General features: G+C 45.1%; 1 pseudogene; it reads left to right on the top strand.

Moving 5' to 3' along the window:
• Window positions 1-1,913: 1,913 nt before the first annotated feature.
• Window positions 1,914-2,613, top strand: LOC118845808 (annotated as a pseudogene).
• The last annotated feature ends 16,255 nt before the right edge of the window (window positions 2,614-18,868 follow it).

The following is an 18,868-nucleotide window of genomic DNA, read 5'->3' on the forward strand; positions in this document are numbered from 1 at the left end:
AAGGTGATTTTTCCAAAAGCACAGTTCTGACCATGTCATCTGTATCTCCTACTCAATAAACTCCAGTGGTTTCCTATCACCTCTAGGATCAAATACAAAAATCCTCTGTCACCCAAAAGATTTCAAAACCCAGGGCCCTCCTTCCCACCTTTCCAGTCTTCTTATACCTTACTTCCCCACACATAGTCTAATCTAGCAACACTGGCCTCCCTCATTCCTCAAACAAGACACCCCATCTCTGCTCTGGGCACTTTCTTTGGCTATCTCCTATGCCTGCAGCTCTCCCTTTTCTGCCTCCCAGCTTCCCTGGCTTCTTTCAAGTCCCAACTAAAGCCCCATTTAGCAGAAAGTCTTTTCCAACCCCTTTTAATTCTGCTGCTTTCCCTCTTTTAATTATTTCCTACTTTTTTTCCCCTGTATATAGCTTGTTTATACATACTTGTTTGCTTGGCTTCTCCATTAGATTGTGAGCTCTTTGAGGAAAGGTAGTGTCTTTTTGCCTCTTTTTGTCACATAGAATGCACTTAATAAATGGTTATTGACTGATATTTGTAAAGCACTTTGCAAAACTTAGAGCACTATATAAAAAATGGTAGCTATTTACATTGTAGCCATTGTGTGTGTGGCATTCCGTGTCATTATTTAATCATTTTTTTCAGTTGTGTACAACTCTTTTTGACTTTATTTGGGGTTTTCTTGGCAAACATACTGGAGGGGTTTGCCATTTCCTTCTCCAGCTCATTTGACAGGTGAGGAAACTGAGGCAAACAGGGTTAAGAGACTTGCCCAGGGTCACACAGCTAGGAAGTGTCTGAGGCCAGATTTGAACTTGGGAAGATGCTGGCCATCTATCCACTGCTCCACTTAAATGTCACCACCCCACCTCCCTCCCCACTGTATACCTAAGTTTTTCTTAATTCACTTTACATCATTAGTTCAGATAATCTTCCCTTGCTTTCTTGTATTCTTCCGATTGTTTCTTAGGGCAAGGTTATTGGTCCTCATCCAGAACAAAGGACAAACAAGGCAAAGTAATATTCTGTTAGATTTGTGTCCTGTAGTTTGTTTAGCCACTTCCCAGTCAAAGGGCTGCTGTCACAAAAGGTGCTGCTCTAAGAGACCTTTCTTTCTATCTCTGACCTCCTTAAAGTTAGGCCTAGCAGCAGGGTCACAGGTTATGTATATTTTGGTCACTGGTGTAGGAACTCTCAGAGAGGAGACTTTCTTCAACCAGTGCAGGTCAGCAGCTGTTTTGCCATTTATAGCCTCGGACAGTTGCCTGGGGCACTGATAAGGTTAAGCCTCTGGCGTAGGGCCACACATCCAGAAGCTATGGGGGAAAGCCAGGACTTCCTGATTCAGAGGTCAAGGTAACTCTGAATCTGCTGTTGTTGTCCAACTGTGTCCAACTCTTAGTGACCCCATTTGGGGTTTTCTTGGAAAAGATACTGGAGTGGTTTGCCATTTCCTTCTCCAGCACAATTTATAGATGAGGAAACTGAAGTAAACGGGATTAAGTAACTTGCCCAGGGTCACACAATGACCACGGTGAGGATCCGAGGCTAGATTTGAATTTCCGAAGTATTCCTGACTCCAGGCCTGGTGCACCACCTACCTACCCATCATTATCCCATGCAAAATGCCTGACCTCAAGGAGCTTGTATTTGAGTGGTGGATAGAGACACTTACTTGGGTACCTGCAGTGTAATTTGAGCAGAGGGAGGAGCTAATGACCCAAAGGATCAGAGAAGTTTTGATGGAATAAGTGGCGCTTGATCTAGGATTCTGACAGGCTGAGCTGAGGAGGGAGTATGATCCAAATGTGGCGGATGGTGTGGCCATATGACATATCCGGCATCTAGTGTCTTTTTTTGTTACCTTAAAAAATATATAATGTGGTCTCCGGGGCCTCGATGCCCCCTCCTGGGCCTAGAGTCGTCGTGGGCCTGTTGGCCGCGTGGTGGCCACTGTTCCGGGCTGGTTCCTGCTGGTCACCAACACGCTGAGCTGTGGGGAGCTTATGGCAGTGGGGGATGGGTGGGCCAGGCCTGGGAGAGAAGGCTGGACGAGGGTGCCTCCTGGCCGCTGCAACCAATCGACCTGCGCCACACCACACAGATGTTTGCGATGGGCTGTCACATGGGCCCCTTCCTACACTACTGGTACCAGTGGCTGGACAAACTCTTTCCCGCCATGGGATTTAAAGATATTTGAACCATCCTGAAGAAGGTGCTCATTGACCAGCTGGTGGCATCCCCTGTCCTGGGTAGGTGATACTTCCTGGGGCTGAGCTGCTTAGAGGGCCAGAGCCTCAACACAACTTGCCAGGAGCTGCAGGACAAGTTCTGGGAATTCTACAAGGCTGATTGATGTGTATGGCCGGCAGCCCAGCTGGTGAACTTCCTTTATGTGCCTACCTGTTAACGAATGATGTATGTAAACTGTGACATTGGGCTGGGATACCTACTTCTCCTACCTAAAGCACGGGGTGCCTCCCTGGCTGCTTGAGCCTCTCCTCACCCACTGACTAAGACACTAGGAGGGATCCAGCACTTGGCAGTAGTATCACAGCGGGCCCATGAAGGGGCATCTGGGCCTGGAGCAAGGCAGTAGGCACCAGCTCTTTGAACACAACTGGACCCTAGAAACCTAATCAAAGATTGCCATTTAATTTCTTAACTGATTTACTGTATTCAGGAGATAGAGACGAATATGAGCAGAGTAAACTCAGGCCTTGGGCCTGATCAGCCACAGCATTCTAAATGGGACCCCACTTCTCTGGAGATGAGTAACCAGGAATCTCAAAACACTTTATGGATCAAAGCAGTAGAGCCCCTTGAAGGGGCTGGCTGGCATGGAGGGGCCCACTTTGCACGTCATTACAAGACCAGTACCCTCTGTGAAAGCAGCATGATTAGGTCAGCCCCTGTAATGCTGGACTGTAGGATGTATAGATTAGAGTCCTTGGGATTGAGGGCCAGAGAAGGAACAAACAGGTTGTTGGTCTTGTGTTTCTCTGACCCCAGATCAGAAAGTAAAGATCCTGGCAGCCCTCAGTTAGTTCTTAACCAGAGCCAAGGTCAGAGGGCTTATTGGGAGAGATGGCAGGCGAGCAGGACCAGACCTGGGAGATGCTGTTGCCTTCCTGCTTGGGGAGGCCTGAGGTCCTTGGTCCCCTTAGCCTCAGGTAGGAGGCTTGTTCTGGAATGGAAGATATCTTGGGCTAATAAAGATGCTAATTCAGAAAAAAAATATAATGGAATGCTATTGTGCTGTAAGAATTGATGAGCAGGCAGACTTTAGAAAAACCTGGACAGACTTATATGAACTAATGCTGAGTGAAATGAGCAGAAACAAGAACACTGTATACAGTAACAGCCACATTGTTTGATGACTGACTTTGATAGACTTGGCTCTTCTCAGCAACGCAAGGTTCTAAGATAACTCCAAAAGGCTCATGGTGGAAAATGCTATCCATATCCAAAGAAAAGATTACAGCATCTGAAAGCAGATCAAAGCATACTATTTGCTCTCTCTTTTTTGTTTTGTTTTGTTTTATTTCTTCTTTCTTGTGGTTCATTCCATTGGTTATAATTCTTTGCAGCATGACTAATGTGAAAATATGTTTAATGTGAATGCGTAAGTAGAGCCTATATCAGATTGCATGCTGTCTTAGGGAAGGAGGAGTGGAGGGAGGGGGAGAAAATTTGGAACTCAAAAGCTTGTGGAACTGAATGTTGTAAACTAAAAATAAATAAATTTAAAAAAATATGTCTTTTCTCTCCAACTAAAGTGGGAGCTCCCTAAGAACAAGGTCCATATCTTATTCTTTGCATCCCCTTCAAGGTCTTATCTAGCATAGTGACTTGAAGTTGCTGATCACTGGACAGATGACCACAAAGCTTCAGTAACTCCTTATTGCCAAAGGATACTATGATGTCTCTTTAGTGGAGGATTTAAGACCTTCAAGACCTGACTATGTATGACCTGCTTTTCTAGACTTATTCTTCCTTTTAACACGTTTCTGGGTTTCTAAGCAAACCACTTTTTCCTATTTCTGTGTAAAAGGGCAGCTAGATGGTATAGTGGGTACAGCACAGGGCCTGGGGTCTAGAAGACTTAAGTTCAAATGTGGCCTTAGACACTTCCTAGCTGTGTTACCCTGGGCAAGGCAAGTCACTTAACCCAGTTTGCCTCAGTCTCTTCATCTATAAAATGAGCTGGAGAAGGAAATGGCAAACCACTAGGTATGTGACCATGGGCAAATCACTTAACCCAGTTTGCCTTAGTGTTCTCATCTGTAAAATGAGCTGGAGAAGGAAATGGCAAACCACTCCTGTATGTTTGCCAAGAAAACCCCAAATGGGGTCACAAAGAGTCGGACATGACTGAAATGACCGAAGAGCAACACGTTTCTTTGCAACAGAGATGAACCCGGAGAATAGATCTCTCTTTCTTTGAGGCAGATGGGTGTTGAAGTAGCTAGAGTGCAGGACTCAGATTCTAGAAAGATCTGAATTCAAATCATGCCTCAGACACTCACCAGTGGTGTGCCCCTGGGCAACTTGCTTAACCTCTCAGCCTTAGTTTCCTCATAAAATGAGGACAGTAGCACCTATCTCATAGAGTCGTGAGGATCAAAGGATGTATGTAAAGAGCCAGGCACTGTGCTTTACAGATACTATCGAATATTTGATCCTCATAATAACCCTGGAGAGAGTTGCTATGATCCCCGTTATGCAGTCAATGGAAAAGAGATAAAATGACTTGCCCAAGTCATACAGCTGGTTAAATACCCCAGGACAGATTAATTCTGGTCTTCTTGACTCTAGGTCTAGTCCTCTACACATTTCAACACCCAGCCATCTATAGAAATGTTTGTTGGCATTATTCTTTTCACTACACCTGATAGGTGAGGGCAGAATAAGTTCCATTCTATCTTAATGATTGTTTTTGCCCTCTGATTAGCAGGACTTCCAGAGAGGGATCGAGACAGTATATGGTTAATGGAAAGTGTAATGAATTGGGAGTCATGATATCTGGATTCTAGCCCTGTGATGTGACTGGGGGCAGGTTACTTCTCTGTCATTAAGATGGCATGGTGGGAAGAACACTTTCCCTGGAGTCAGCGAATTCCAGACTTCAAATTTGGGCAGGTCTCTCTGGGCCTCAGTTTCTCCATATGTAAAATAAATCCTTTTCACCTCTAAAGCTTTCACCTCTAAAGCTTTGATCTCTGAGCCTCAGTTTCTTTCTCCATAAGATGATTGGGTTGGGTTAGATGGTATCTAAGGTACCTCCTAGATCTAAAGTTCCATGGTGTTATTCATGGTCACAGAATCACAGAATAGGAGAGTTGGAAGGGGCTTTTGAGGTTACCCAGTCCAAGGGATACAGGAATAACATGCCCCACAAGTAGGCAGCTAGCTTCTGCTTGAAGTGCTCCATCTGAATTTTTTTTTTGGAGGGGGGAAAGCAAGCCAATTGGGGTTAAGTGACTTGCCCAAGATCACATAGCTAGTAAATATCAAGTGTCTCAGGCCAGATTAGAACTCAGGTCCTCCTGACTCCAGGGCTGGTGCTCTATTCACTGTGCCACCTAGCTGCCCCTTCCATATGAATTTTTAAAAGGTCTTTTTTTTGTCTTCTTGACACCAAATTCAAATTTGTCTACGGTTTCATAGAAGACTTCTCAAAAGGAACAGATGAAACAAAGAACCCAGAGACTGTTCCTTGCCCATCTTTCCTGTTGTTCAATATGGAGGAAGGTTACAATGCTGATGTAACCTGAGTCCCAAGGTCTGTTGCTATGGAACTCTCTCCTCATTGGTGAAGATGGATGCCCTGCCCTGCTTGAGGGTGTATGGCCAGAGTTGACGAGAGCAGGAGAGAGGAGAACCCTTGAGTTTTCTTCAGGTTGCTGAGTCTCTTCAGATTTAGGGTTCTTCTGGCTTCCAGTTTGGAGAGAGGAGAAGGAAGACAAGAACCCTATTTCAGGTTACTGAAGGAAAAGACTCTGGGAAGAAGCCAACCCAAGAAGAGCTGCCAGTCTCTATAATATCCCTATTCCCAACTTGCTACACTAGAGACTTTGGGGAATTTCCCCTTGGGTGAGATCTAGGGCTCTCTTTTTCTCTTTCTCTGTTAAGCTGAATTACCGCAATCCCAGCAGGAAAGCTCTCTTACTCTCTATTGCCTGGTCTGTATTCTATGTATACTTTCTCTGAATTGTTTTGTTACTAAATTGGATAAATGGGTTGATAATTGCTATGTGTATTCATTGTGGGATTAGTATTTGGTAGGAAAGGTGTCAAGCTTTGGATAGAAAGCTTGGGGTCCTATTTTTCCCATTAATGAAACAGCAGTCAGAGGCTGGATTGAACCTGAAAACCTCACCCTCGAGACAAATAATATTTAAGGGAACAGACAGATATAATTCTAACCTGGTATACCCTCTCTCTGAGGAGAGCAGAGTGGCCAAACCATCTGTCCCCAACCTCTTGCTTCCTCTCCTGGCAGGAATTAAAGTCTCCCTTGGAGAAGGGATGGGGGTGGGGAGAAGAGGCTACAGATGTCTATTCTGGCTCCCTTTGAGCTACACAACTACGCCCTGCCGCCTCCTGGTGCTACATGTGGGAGACAGCTCTTACCACACTGATAATAATAATAGCTAGCATTTATATAGTGCTTTCGATCCTTGGGAGGCAGGTGCTATTGTTATCCCTATATTACAAATGAGGAAATTGAGTTAGACAAAAGTTAAGTGAATTTGCCCAGGTCATAAAGCTGGGAAGAGTCTGAATTCGGATTTGAACTCAGGTGTTCCTGATCCCGGGCTCACTGCTTCACCCACTGTATTGCTTAGCCACCTTTAGTTATTAACAAACATTAACTTGGCTCATACTCCACCCTATTCATCACCACGTACACCTATACACTGCCCTCATATACTTCCACCCCTTTGGTTACTAGCCATCTTTCAAGGCTCAGCTCAAATGCCATTGTCTTCAGAAAGCCTTTCCTGATTTCCCGTACCAGAAAATGATCTCTCCTTTGAATGACCATAGCACCATCTAGGTGGCACAGTGGATAGAGCACGGAGTCTGCAGTCAGGCAGACTCTTGGTGAGTTCTAATCTGGCCTCAGACACTAGCTGTGTGACCCTGGGTGAGTCACTTCACCCTGTTTGCCTCAGTTGCCTCATCTATAAAATGAACTGGAGAAGAGAATGGCAAACCACTCAGTATCTCTGCCAAGAAACCCCCTAAAGGGGTCATGGACAACAACAATGGTGCCAACTCTATACTTCTTTTGGGCACTTAGTATATCAGCTTCATATTATTTTGTCTCATCCCCTGAACACTTGGTAACATACATATATGTGTGTGTATATATATATGTATACACACAGATATACATACATACACACACATATATGCATATATGCATATATATATATATGGAGAGAGAGAGGGAGAGAGAGAGAGAGAGAAAGAGAGAGAGAGAGAGAGAGAGAGAGAGAGAGAGAGAGAGCCCTTTACCATATTGTTTATGCTCTAGTGAATAGATAGTAAGAGGCATTGGTCCATAGTACTGGATAAAGTATTAGACATCAGGAGGGCCTTACCTGGGCAAGTCATTTAATCACTTTGTAACTCAGGCAACCCTAAAAGGTTTCTCCTATCTAGTTATAGAGAGGTGAAGATCAATGAAAACAATTCATATAGCACTTTAGAGATATTAGCTCATTCTAGACTCCAAGCAGCTTGCGAGCCGGAACTGTGCCTTAAATATCTTTCTTTGTGTGCTCCTCAGTGTCCACCACAGAGTTCTCTGTAATAAGTAATAATAGCCAGCAAAGTCTTAAGCTGGTTAAATTCTTGCTCAACTCTATAGCTTGAAGAGAAGGTACAACTTGCACTGGTAGAAGGAATTTCCCCGCAAAACCCCCTCTCCCTCCAACTGTTGAATAGGATAGGAACTGTGACAATATAACTTCCTCTCCCCCTTCCCCTGCCCTTCTTCCTTCTCTTCTTTTACTTTTCTTCTTTTTTTTGTCTTCTTCCTCTCCTCTACTTTTTCTTTCTCTTCCTCCTTTTCTACCCCACCTCCCTACTTTTTAGTTAGCTCCCTTTTAGGTATGTCTTCCCTCATTAGAATGTAAACTCCTTGAAGGCAGGGGCTGCCTTTTTTTTTCTGCTTGTATTTGGATCTCCAGCACTTAGTGCAGTGCCTTGCACATAATAGGCACTTAAATGCTTAGGGTCTGTGGAAGGATTTCAAGGAGTCTGTGAACTTGGATAGGGAAAAAAAAATTACGTCTATATTTTTATTTATCTCTTACTGAAAAATGATCATTTCCTTTCATTATAAATTTCTTTTGAAAACATTACTCTCGGGGGGACCCATACACTTTATTAGACTGCCAAAGCGGGCCATGACACCAAAGAAAATTAAGAACCCCTGTGTTACAGAGTTCCTTGGGGCACTTTGAGGTTAAATGATTTGTCCATGGTCATATAGCCAGTAGGTGTCAGAGGCAGAATTTGAACTCAGGTCTTTCTGGTTCTGTGACTGGCTCCTTGGCCATTAGAACACTTGGTCTCATGTCCTTTATTCTTTAAAAGGTGCAGTTGGGCTGGGCGACAGATACTGAAATTAGTCAGTCAGGATTTGGGAAGGGGGAGGGGGAAGGGCAAGGCTCCAGTGCCTTAGGCTCCCACACTCACCTGTGGGCTGGAAGGGTCCTCCAGAAGAAGAGGAGGAGGAAGAGGAGGAGGCAGAGGTGAAGCTGGCCACACCTTTCCCACTGCTCAACTTCTTGCCCTTGTGGCTGAGGCTGTGGCTGGAAGAATTCTTCCCTTTGGCGTCCCTGCTGCCTTCAGGGGGCTCCCGGGCACTGCCCTCATGGTGAGAGGAGGAGGAGGAGGAAGAGGAAGAGGAGCCCTGAGGAGGGAGGAGAGAGGTGGGGCTGAGAATCAGGCATATCCCCAGGGAGGCCCCTCCTCCCATCCACATCTGGGAACAGCAGGGGGATAGTAAGGGAACTGCTCCCTTGCCCCAGTGTCTGGGAGATGTGCTCTCCCGCCCCAAACCTGCTACCCTCAGGGTCCTGGGCATGATTCTTTCCTTTTGTCCACAGAATCTTGGGATCATAGGTTTAGAGCTGGAGGGAATCTCAGAGCTCAATGTGTCCAAACCTCAGCCCCAATACCTTTTACAGAAGAAAAAAATTGAGGCCTAGAGAAATTAAGCGACTTGCCTAGATTCAAAAAGGCAGCTAGGTGGCGCTGCAGCAGATGGAATGCCAAGCCAAGTCAAGAAGACTCATCTTCATTAGTTCAAATCTGGCCTCAGACACTCACTAGCTGTGTGACCCTGGGCAAGTCGCTTCACCCTGTTTGCCTCAGTTTCCCCATCTGTAAAATGAGCTGGAGAAGGAAATGGCCACTCTAGTGTCTCTGTCAAGAAAACCCCAAATAGGATCACGAAGAGTAGGATATAACTGAACAACACCAGCAATAACTAGGGTCAAACAGCCAGTCACCGTCTGAGGCAGGATTCAAACTCAGGTCTGGACTCCATCCATTGAGCCATGTTGTCTCTTACTCAACTCAGATGTGTCTTACTTACTCTTACTTAGTCGGTACTCAACAAGCTTATGTTGATTATCCATTCAAGGCAGCTAGGTGGTGCAATGGTTAGTGCAGTGGGACTTGGAGAGGAAGACCTCAGTTTCTTCAACTGTACAATGGGGGTGATAACAGCAGCATCTACTCTGAAGGTTTGTGGAGAGGGTCAAATGAAATAATATTTGTAAAGCGCTTAGCAGAGTGCCCAGCACATAGTAGGTTCTTTACAAATGTTATTCTCTTCCTTCATTCGATTATTTAAGCATAGTATTAAGCATTAAGCCTGTGTGCATGTGGGGAAGTAAGGGTACAACAAAGAGAATAATATCCTCTCCAGAGTCTTTCTTGCCGAGTAATTCGATTTCCAGATTCTAACTCACCCAACCACTAGAGATATCTGCTTCCTCTTGCCTCTTGTTCTCACCCCGTAGCTCTCTCAGGTCCTTCCCTCTTCCCCAGCCCTCCAATCCCTAGACAATGCTATCTCCTCCTAATCTGAGGGGCCTTGAGGGTAAAGCTCTGGGAGGGCCCGAGTTGGGGAGAGGCAGAGGAAGGAGCCAGCTCTCATGATCCCCTCCCTGCAAAGGGCCCCCAGTGGGCTAATGGGGCAGACAGTGTACACCCAGGACCTAGAGACAAATGCAGATGGAGAGACAGGGTCTTCAGCTGGACAGCGCTTCTCAACCTTTTCAGTTTGTGACCCACTTCAGTCATTCAGTCAGGACAAAGGCCTCGCAGACCACATTTGCCCCTTAAAAGAGAGAGAGAGAGAGAAAGAACCTAACCCTTATCAGAATGAATGGGAAGATTAGCCCTGCTTTGGCTGAGATGCTAATGAGGGCTGTCTCAATTAAGTTATTAAGTCATGCCAGAAACCTAAGAATAGATATTGTCATGTTATAAACATTATTATTCTAAGAGACCAGCCTGCAGACCATCTGGAAGGACCTCAGCCTCATGGACCAATCAAAGGAATAGATCAGAGTGGAGGGAGTTGAGCAGGGTGGGGTAAATCAGGGTAGGCTCTATGGAGGAGGGGGAGGGCAAAAGGAATGCAGGGCTGGGAAAAAGGGGTGGAGGGGGGCTGGGCATAGGGCTAGGGAGAGAACTGAGGCAAGGGCTACCACCTGGGCAAAGGTGGGATTCTTCTTCAGGATTCTCTCCTCCACCTTCTTCTCTTCCCTTTACATTCCCTTTCTTAGCCAGCTCATCATGGCTTCACTTAGCACCTCTATGCAAATGACTCCCAAGCCTACATCAAAACCCTCAGACTCAACGTGCCCCAAACTGAACTCACGGGCTTCCCTCCCAGCCACTTCCCGCTCCCCCTCCCACTCCCCCTCCCCAAAAACCCCGGCACCTCTTTCTGACTTATTTCTGTTAGTGACATCAGCATTCTACCACTTACTCAGGCTCCAAACCTAGGCACCATTTTTAAATCTTCTCTCCCTCCCTTCATCTCTCTCTCTCTCTCTCTCTCTCTCTCTCTCTCTCTCTCTCTCTCTCTTTCTCACTCACACACACTCTCTCTCTCCCCTCTCTCACTCACCCTCTGTCTGTCTCTCCTCTCTCTCTGTGTGTCTCCTCTCTCTCTGTCTCTGTCTGTCTGTTCTCTCTCTCTCTCTCTCTCTCTCTTCCCCCTGCCCTCCCCCTCCCCCAACTATCCAATCAGGAACCTTGTCAGTTCTACTTCTGGCACTGATCGGAATGGAATATTGAGGAGGGATTATGGGCGTCATAGATTTAGAACTGGAATGGACCTCAGAGTAATGAGTTCAACCCTTTTCTTTTATAGAGGAAGGAACAGGCTCGGAATATTGAAGTGACTTGGTCAAGGTCACACAGGTAGCAGAGAGAATATTTGTACTCAAGACTTTTGGCTCAAAATTCATTGTTCTTTTTACTACAACAGGATCCCTCTCTCCTCGGGTGTTGGGCCCCTCCTTTCTTTTCCCATGGCAACCAGACTACTTCAGGCCCTCATTAACTCTCTCCTGGACTAATGCAATGCCCTTAAAACTGGTCTCCCCGCCTCCAGGCTCTCCCCTCAGCAATCTGTCCTCACCCTCATGATAATCTTTCTAAACATGGCCATTGCTCCAGAACCTTCTAATGCTCCCCATCATCTAACAAGATTCTCGGCCTGTTAATCGGACTTCCACAATCCAACCTCAGTCTACCTTTCCAGCTTTGTCTCTTACTCCATTCTTTCAAGTCCCCAAACTAGGCGATTTACTAATTTTTAAGTATGCCCTAAAGGGTCACCACCACTTCTCTGACTCAGTATATTCTTTCTGCCTGAAATATCCTCCCCCACTACTCCTGACACCACTGTCTGTCTAATTTCTACCCATTTTGAGGGGGGAAGGCAGGGCAATTGGGATTAAGTGACTTGCCCAAGGTCACAGCTAGTAAGTATGTCAAGTTTCTGAGGCCGAATTTGAACTCAGGTCCTTCTGACTCCAGAACCGGTGCTCTACTCACTGCACCACCTAGCTGCCTCATTTCTACCCATTTTTCAAGGGCGATATAGTCTCCCTGATCAATCCTCAGTGGAAATAAATCCATCCTCTTCAACTGCCCGAATATTTTTTTTAATAACTTCCTTATTTTACTTGTATCTACAAGCTTTACCTCCCCTCACTTGTCTGTAAGCTCCACGAGGTAAGCCATTGCTTCCACTGCTCTTCTAGGAACCCTCCACTCCCACTGAATTTTCTCTCTTCAAATGCTCCTCACAGATTCCTCATTTGGAAAACCATTGCCCCTTTGGTTCATCCTTCCTGAGAAAGGTCTTCTACCCTTCTTTCTCCTCATCCAAATTCACCCCATCCTTCAAAATTCTAGTGTAGCCCACCCTCCCCTGGGAAGCTTTCCCTGGTCATTATAGCCCATATTGTGTTGGATTCATCTTTGTATCTCCTACCCTGCAGTGCCTAGATGTTTATTTGTTTACTGAATGAATAAATGAATAAATAAAAAGGTTCAGAAGTGGGAGAAGGTAAGGTGAGGGAGGGAATCAAATGGGTTTAAATAGAGAAGAGAGTCCGAACCAGAGAGTCATGGGATTATAGGATTAAAAGCTAAAAGGGGTCTTATAGATCATCTACTCCAACCCCTTCATTTCAGAGAAATGGGAAAACTGAGGCTAGGCCACTGGATAGATTGTCCAAGGGAATTAAGCCACTGCTGCTCCTTTCCTCCTACATCTCCCAAGGGAAAAACTAGAAGAGGTTTCCTCCTAGTCTCCTCCTGGATCCAGAACCCAGGTCCCACTTTCCCTGAAGAATACAAACTAAGGGGAAAAACCTTCAGAGGCCCTACTTGAGTTTAGATGCATAAGAGGAGCAGAGGTCAACACTTCTTCTATATTACAAGTCTAATTTGAGCTACTTCCAATGTTCATCCCATATCCAGACCCAGGCTCTGTGGAGTTTCTCGAGATATAACCAGTGGATAAACCCATCCTCCATCTTCCTCTCCATTTCTCCCTCTTGGGGCCATTTCCCACATCAAAATAAATCTTCCCCTCGACAGTGCCTCCCAGGCCCTGTTGGCCCACCTGCTGCTCCCTCTCCCAGGGGGGCTCATCTATAATAACAACTCAGATTTATATAACCCATAACAACCTACTTTGCTCACCATGGCTCTGTGGAGGTAGGTAATGAAAGCGTTAATTAATAATGCTCCTGTTTTATGGATGAGGGAGTGAGGCAGGGAGAATTTAAATGCTTTATCTAAGGTTGCATTGTTGGAGTCAGAGGCCAGATTTGGGCCCAGGGCTCTTGACCCCAAGGCCAGGGCTCTTTAATTCAACCCTTTGCCTTTCTATGAAATGAGAGACTTATAAGCAGCTAGAGCACTGGGCCTGGAGACAAGAACATCTAAGTTCAAATCCTGCCTCAGACACTAGCTGTGTGACCCTAGGCAAGTCTCTGTTTATGTCTTCCTTGATTTCCTCAAATATGAAATATGGATAACACTAATACCCAGGATTGTTGTGAGGATCAGAATGAGATAGAGAGCTGGATACATTGCTATTTAGTCATGTCTGACTCTTTGTGACCCACTGGACCATAGCATCCTAATGCCATCCATGGGGTTTTCTTGGCAAAGATACTGGAGTGGTTTGCCATTTCCTTCTTCAGGGGATTAAGACAAACAGAGGTGAAGTGACTTGCCCAAGATCACACAGCAAGTGAGTATCTGAGCCTGGATTTGAACTCAGGTCTTTCCTGACTCCAGGCCCAGTGCTCTATCCACTAAGCCACCTAGCTGCCTCTTAGACAAACAGAGATTAAGTGACTGCCTAGGGTCACACATAGTAGATATTTAATAAATGCTTGTTCTCTCCTTCTCCGGCCCCTAGAATATTAGAACTGGAAGTGAAATCTCTGATTTTACAAAAGAGGAAACCCACAAAGAAGTGACTCACCCTAAGGACTCATACATCTAGTTAGCAGCCTCCCAACCTCCTCAGGGTCTTTCTGCTGCAGTTTTCCACTTTTTTTTTTTTAAACATAGTCCTTCACACAACATCATCTTTCCATTGGTATCCGAGATTCTCAGCTTATCCAGGGCTGGAGCTGTCAGGAGGAAGCATCAGAACTAGGAATAGGACTCTGGCACCCTCAATTCCCAGCCTATCCTTCTGAAGAGATGACAGTTTCTTTATAAGAGGACAGACTCTCAGAGGTGCAAGAAGCCCAGGAGGCCACTTAATGCACTGGTACCTCACTAAGAATGTCCTTTCAACACTGATCACTAAAGAGAACTCTGCTAACCTTTGCTAGAAGACGTCTAATGATGCAGTAACCTACCTTCTTCAGGTGCAACTCATCCTACTTCTGGATATCTCTAGAACCCTTGAGATGGAGAAAACTTTAGGAGTCATGCTGACCAACTTGTTTTTCAATAAGAATTCCCACCACACCTCCAATAGAGGATCATTTAGCCTTGGTTTAAACACCTTGTATGAAGGAGAACCTGTTAGCCACTGAGGTACACTATTTATTTAGATCATTCTCATTATTAGGAGATTTTCCCACCTTGAATCAAACTTTTTTTTTTTTTTGCGGGGATAGGCAATTGGGGTTAAGTGACTTGCCCATTGTCACACAGCTAGTATCTGAGGTCAGATTCAAACTCAGGTCAACTCCAGTGCTGGTGCTCTACCCTTGAATCAAACTTAACTTTGCTCTCTACAACTCTTGCCTCCTACCTCTGCTTTCTGGGGCCAAGTAGGATAGACCCAGTTCCTCTTGGATGTGAGGATCCTTCAGATACTTAAAGAGTGCTATCATGCTCCCCGTCAGTCTCCGGCAAGCTAACCATCCCAAACCCCTTCACCCCATCCTCCATTCTCATGTGACATGGCCTCCAGCTCCCTTTCTATCTTTTCTGTCTCTTCTGGGTATGCTCCAACTTGCCTATGTCATTCTTAAAAAATGTCAGTCGTAGTCAGCAAACATTTATTAAGTGCCTACTATGTGCCAGGCACTGTACTAAGTGCTGGGAATACAAAGAAAAGTCAAAACAAAACAAAACAAAAAACTCAGTCTCTGCTCTCAAGTCACTCACATATAATGGACACTAATGTGACATTCAGAACTGAACATAGCACTTCAGATGCAGGTGGCCTGGCCAAGGAAGAGTATTTCGTGACTTGTTGTGGTGGACTCCACCTCTTTTATGCAGCCTAGGACAGCATTAACTTTTTCAGCTGTCATATCACATAGTTGACACATTTTAAGTCTACAGCATACTTAAACCCACAGACCTTTTTTTTTTTTGGTAGAGACTATAATTTATCCATATTTCTCCCACTCTGTGGAGGTAACTCTCCACTTAGGGAAGTTGACTTTTGGAATTCAAGGGTAGAACTTGGCATTTCCAGGAACAAAGAAAGGATCTGATTTTCTCAGTTTAGGGAATTCCTTCCACCAATCCAGATCAGATGGCAGATCAAACTTTGAGGCATGTAGAAGCTACATGACTTGCCCAAGGTCACTGAAAATAGTAAGTGACAGAGGCAGCATTAGAACCGAGGTCTTCTTCACACTAAAGACCAGCACATTATCCCCTATTCCAGACCTAGCTGCCTGTTTTGCTTTATCCCTATTAAATGTCATCTCACTTGATTTAGTTCATGATCCTGCCATGCAGTGTTTTACTTCCAGATTCCAGTCATCAGCAATTTTTTTTTTGGAGGCAATTGGGATTAAGTGACTTGCTTCGGGTCACACAGCTAATACGTGTCTGGATTCGGATTTGAACTCAGGTCCTCCTGAGCTGTTGTTCTACCCACTGCTCCACTCAGCTGCCCCCATCAGCAAATTTGATAAGTATACCTACCATCTATGCCTTTAACCAAGTCTTTGATAAAAATGTTGAGCTGGAGGTGGAGGGGAAGGAAAAGCCCTTCCTCTCCCAACTTCTTCAGTCATCGATTCTCTAGATTCTCTACCTCTTCAATAGGCAAAGGGGTGGGGTGTCTTCTACTGGAGGAATCAAGATTGAACCAGATTGAGTTCTCAAAAATCCTCCTTTTTCAATTCTATGCCTGGAAGGGGCCTGTGGGAACGGTAGAGAAAGATGATGGTGAGGAGGAATGGAGAGGCTTTTGTCTAGGCCTAGGCTGAGGCTCTCTGTCAGGGAAGCCTCCTTCAGAAGAGGCCCATCAATACAGTATTAGGACTCAAATTTGAGTCGGTCACATAGAGGCTGTTTATGCTACCTTCTCCTACAAATAAATGATATCCTCCCACGTCCTAGAAGTGATATGGGAGAAGGGAGTCTTGAATTCTGGAAGAAGAGGCAGGGATGTTTGTTACATAATGCTTATGAATGGAGAAGAGTTGCTTTTTCTCTCCCCTCCCCAGATGTCTGCAGCTGGAATGGGGGTAGGGTGGGAATTAGACTGAGGCTCTAGTCCATCCTCCTGAGACACAGAAGTTTCTGTTGGAGTCACTGAACCTTAGAGAATGTCAGATCTGGAAGAGAACTTGGAGGATCATTAGTCCAAGGGTTCTTAACCTGGGCTCTGTGAACTTAAAAAAAAAGTATATTTTGATGACTGTATTTAAGTAATTGATTTCCCTTGTAATCTTATGTATTTTACCACATGCATTTAGAAAACATTATTCCGAAAAGGGGTCCAGAGGCTTTGCCAATGTGGTCTTTCACACGTACACACACACACACGCACCCCTAACCCTTATCTAGTGCAATCCCTTCACTTTACAGAAAGAGAAACTGAGGGCCAGGGAAGTTAAATGGTTTAACTAGAACTTATGTTACCTAATTTAAAAAAAATTATATTCTATTACACTTTCCTGGCCCACAATTCCATCTCAAATTCCCTCTATCACTTGGGGTCTTCTGGGGGGGAAGTGAAGAGAAGGGGCCTTTGACTTTCCTCCCAAAGAGAAGACATTTTTTTTTTTTTTGGAGAAGACATTTTAAGCTCCATCCGGAAGAGGACTGATAGAGAGTAAGTTACGGCTTCACGGGAGGCAGAATTAGAATCAAGCCCTTCAGAGACTACTGTATGGGGGATGGTAGGGCAACAGTATGTGGGCACAGGCTTCTGGAAATGTCACAGACAGTGTGTGAGTCTGGATGTGCAAAGGTATGTGCATATGATTCTGTGTATGCAAGAATGTGGGTGTGTGATTGGGTGTCTGATCGATGTGTAATAGTGCATATTTGACTATGGAAGAATTTATATAATTAGAACAACTTACATGTATACTCAGCATTACATTTTAAAGCCATTTTGAGGTTAAGTATTAACAACCCCCTCCTTTTTTACCCCAAAGGAAATTGAAGCTCAAAGACCATGGGCTAATAAGTGGCAGACCCTATTCTCAAGCTCATATTTTCTGATTCCATGTCTAACAACCCTTCTGTCGGGCCAGGATGCCCAACTGCAATCAGAGAATCACAAGATTTAGAGCTGGGAGGGACCCTGGAGATCATCTAATCCAACCCTTTTATTTTTACTGATAAGAAAACTGAGACCCAGAGAAGGGTAGTCAATGACTAATGAGAGTAAGTATAGAACCAGGACCTGAATTCCAGTTGCTGCAGAGTAAAAACCGGCACTCTCCACTACAACATGCTGCATTTCCGTGAATGAACACATATATTTGTGCATTTGAGTGTGTTTCCTCATGGCAGACATCCCATTCTATACATCCTTCGTTGAATCCTTTGGCTGATGGGGAGGATGCAGACAGTAGATACAGGAGACCCCAGAACTGGTCTCTGATAATCCCTTTTTACAGAATGGACACTAGGAATGGGGTGGGTGCTCCCCCACCCAACCAATAGCCTCATCTTCTGGCATTGCAAAGAGAAGAGGGGAATGACTCTCCTTCATTTGATCCAGATGTTGTTGGGGGAACACCTGAGGAAAACATACCTGCATACCTTTCTGCATACCAACCTGCCCCCCCCCCCATTTACTTCCTTAGTGGAAGGTAAACTTTTATGTCTCTCCTCTTATTCTCATTCCTGCCCTCATACTCACCCCCCTTTCATTACCTGGGGGCAAGCTTCATTCTAACAACTAAATTTCCATTCTAGGGGGAGTGGCCCAGAAAGATTTCAGTACAATTCTATTTGACTGAGTTTACTAGACATCTGTTTACTTTTGCTTGCCTCTCCTTGAGGAAGGGAGCTAAGACCACCTCCAGCCTGTTTCTTCTCCCACACCTCACGACCTATTTTTTGAGTTGTGGAGAGAAGAAAGCTTCTGCCTCCTTTCCACAGTGCTCAGGGATGTAAGAATACCAATTCCCCATCCCCCATCCCTCATGTTTGAATAGAGATGCCCATCTCCAAAGACTCCCACTATGTTTCTGGAGAAGGTGGGGGTGGGTAAATGGACAGGCTTTGGGCTAAAGACTCCCCTTCTCCTTTCTACAGAGACTCCACCCCCTAAACCCTTGTATGGTGAGGACATTGAGGATAAATCCTACCAGAACTCCTTGTGTCCCGAGGAGTATTTCAGGACCACAAGAGGAAACCTGGGGACCTTAAGAAGATTCTCTCTCTGAGCCTCAGTTTCTTTTTTGACAAAAAGGGAGAGTTGGATTAAATGCCTTTCAAGGTCTCTTCTGGTGGTGGTGGAGTGGCCCAGGGTTTGAAGGGGAACCGCTTAGCTGTCGGTTTCGTATACAAAATGTAGATAAAGCAATGGAGGCAAAAAGCAGAGAGGAAAGGAAACTGTC

This window comes from Trichosurus vulpecula, chromosome 4 (assembly GCF_011100635.1).
Source record: "Trichosurus vulpecula isolate mTriVul1 chromosome 4, mTriVul1.pri, whole genome shotgun sequence".
NCBI classification, from domain to species: Eukaryota; Metazoa; Chordata; class Mammalia; order Diprotodontia; family Phalangeridae; genus Trichosurus; species Trichosurus vulpecula.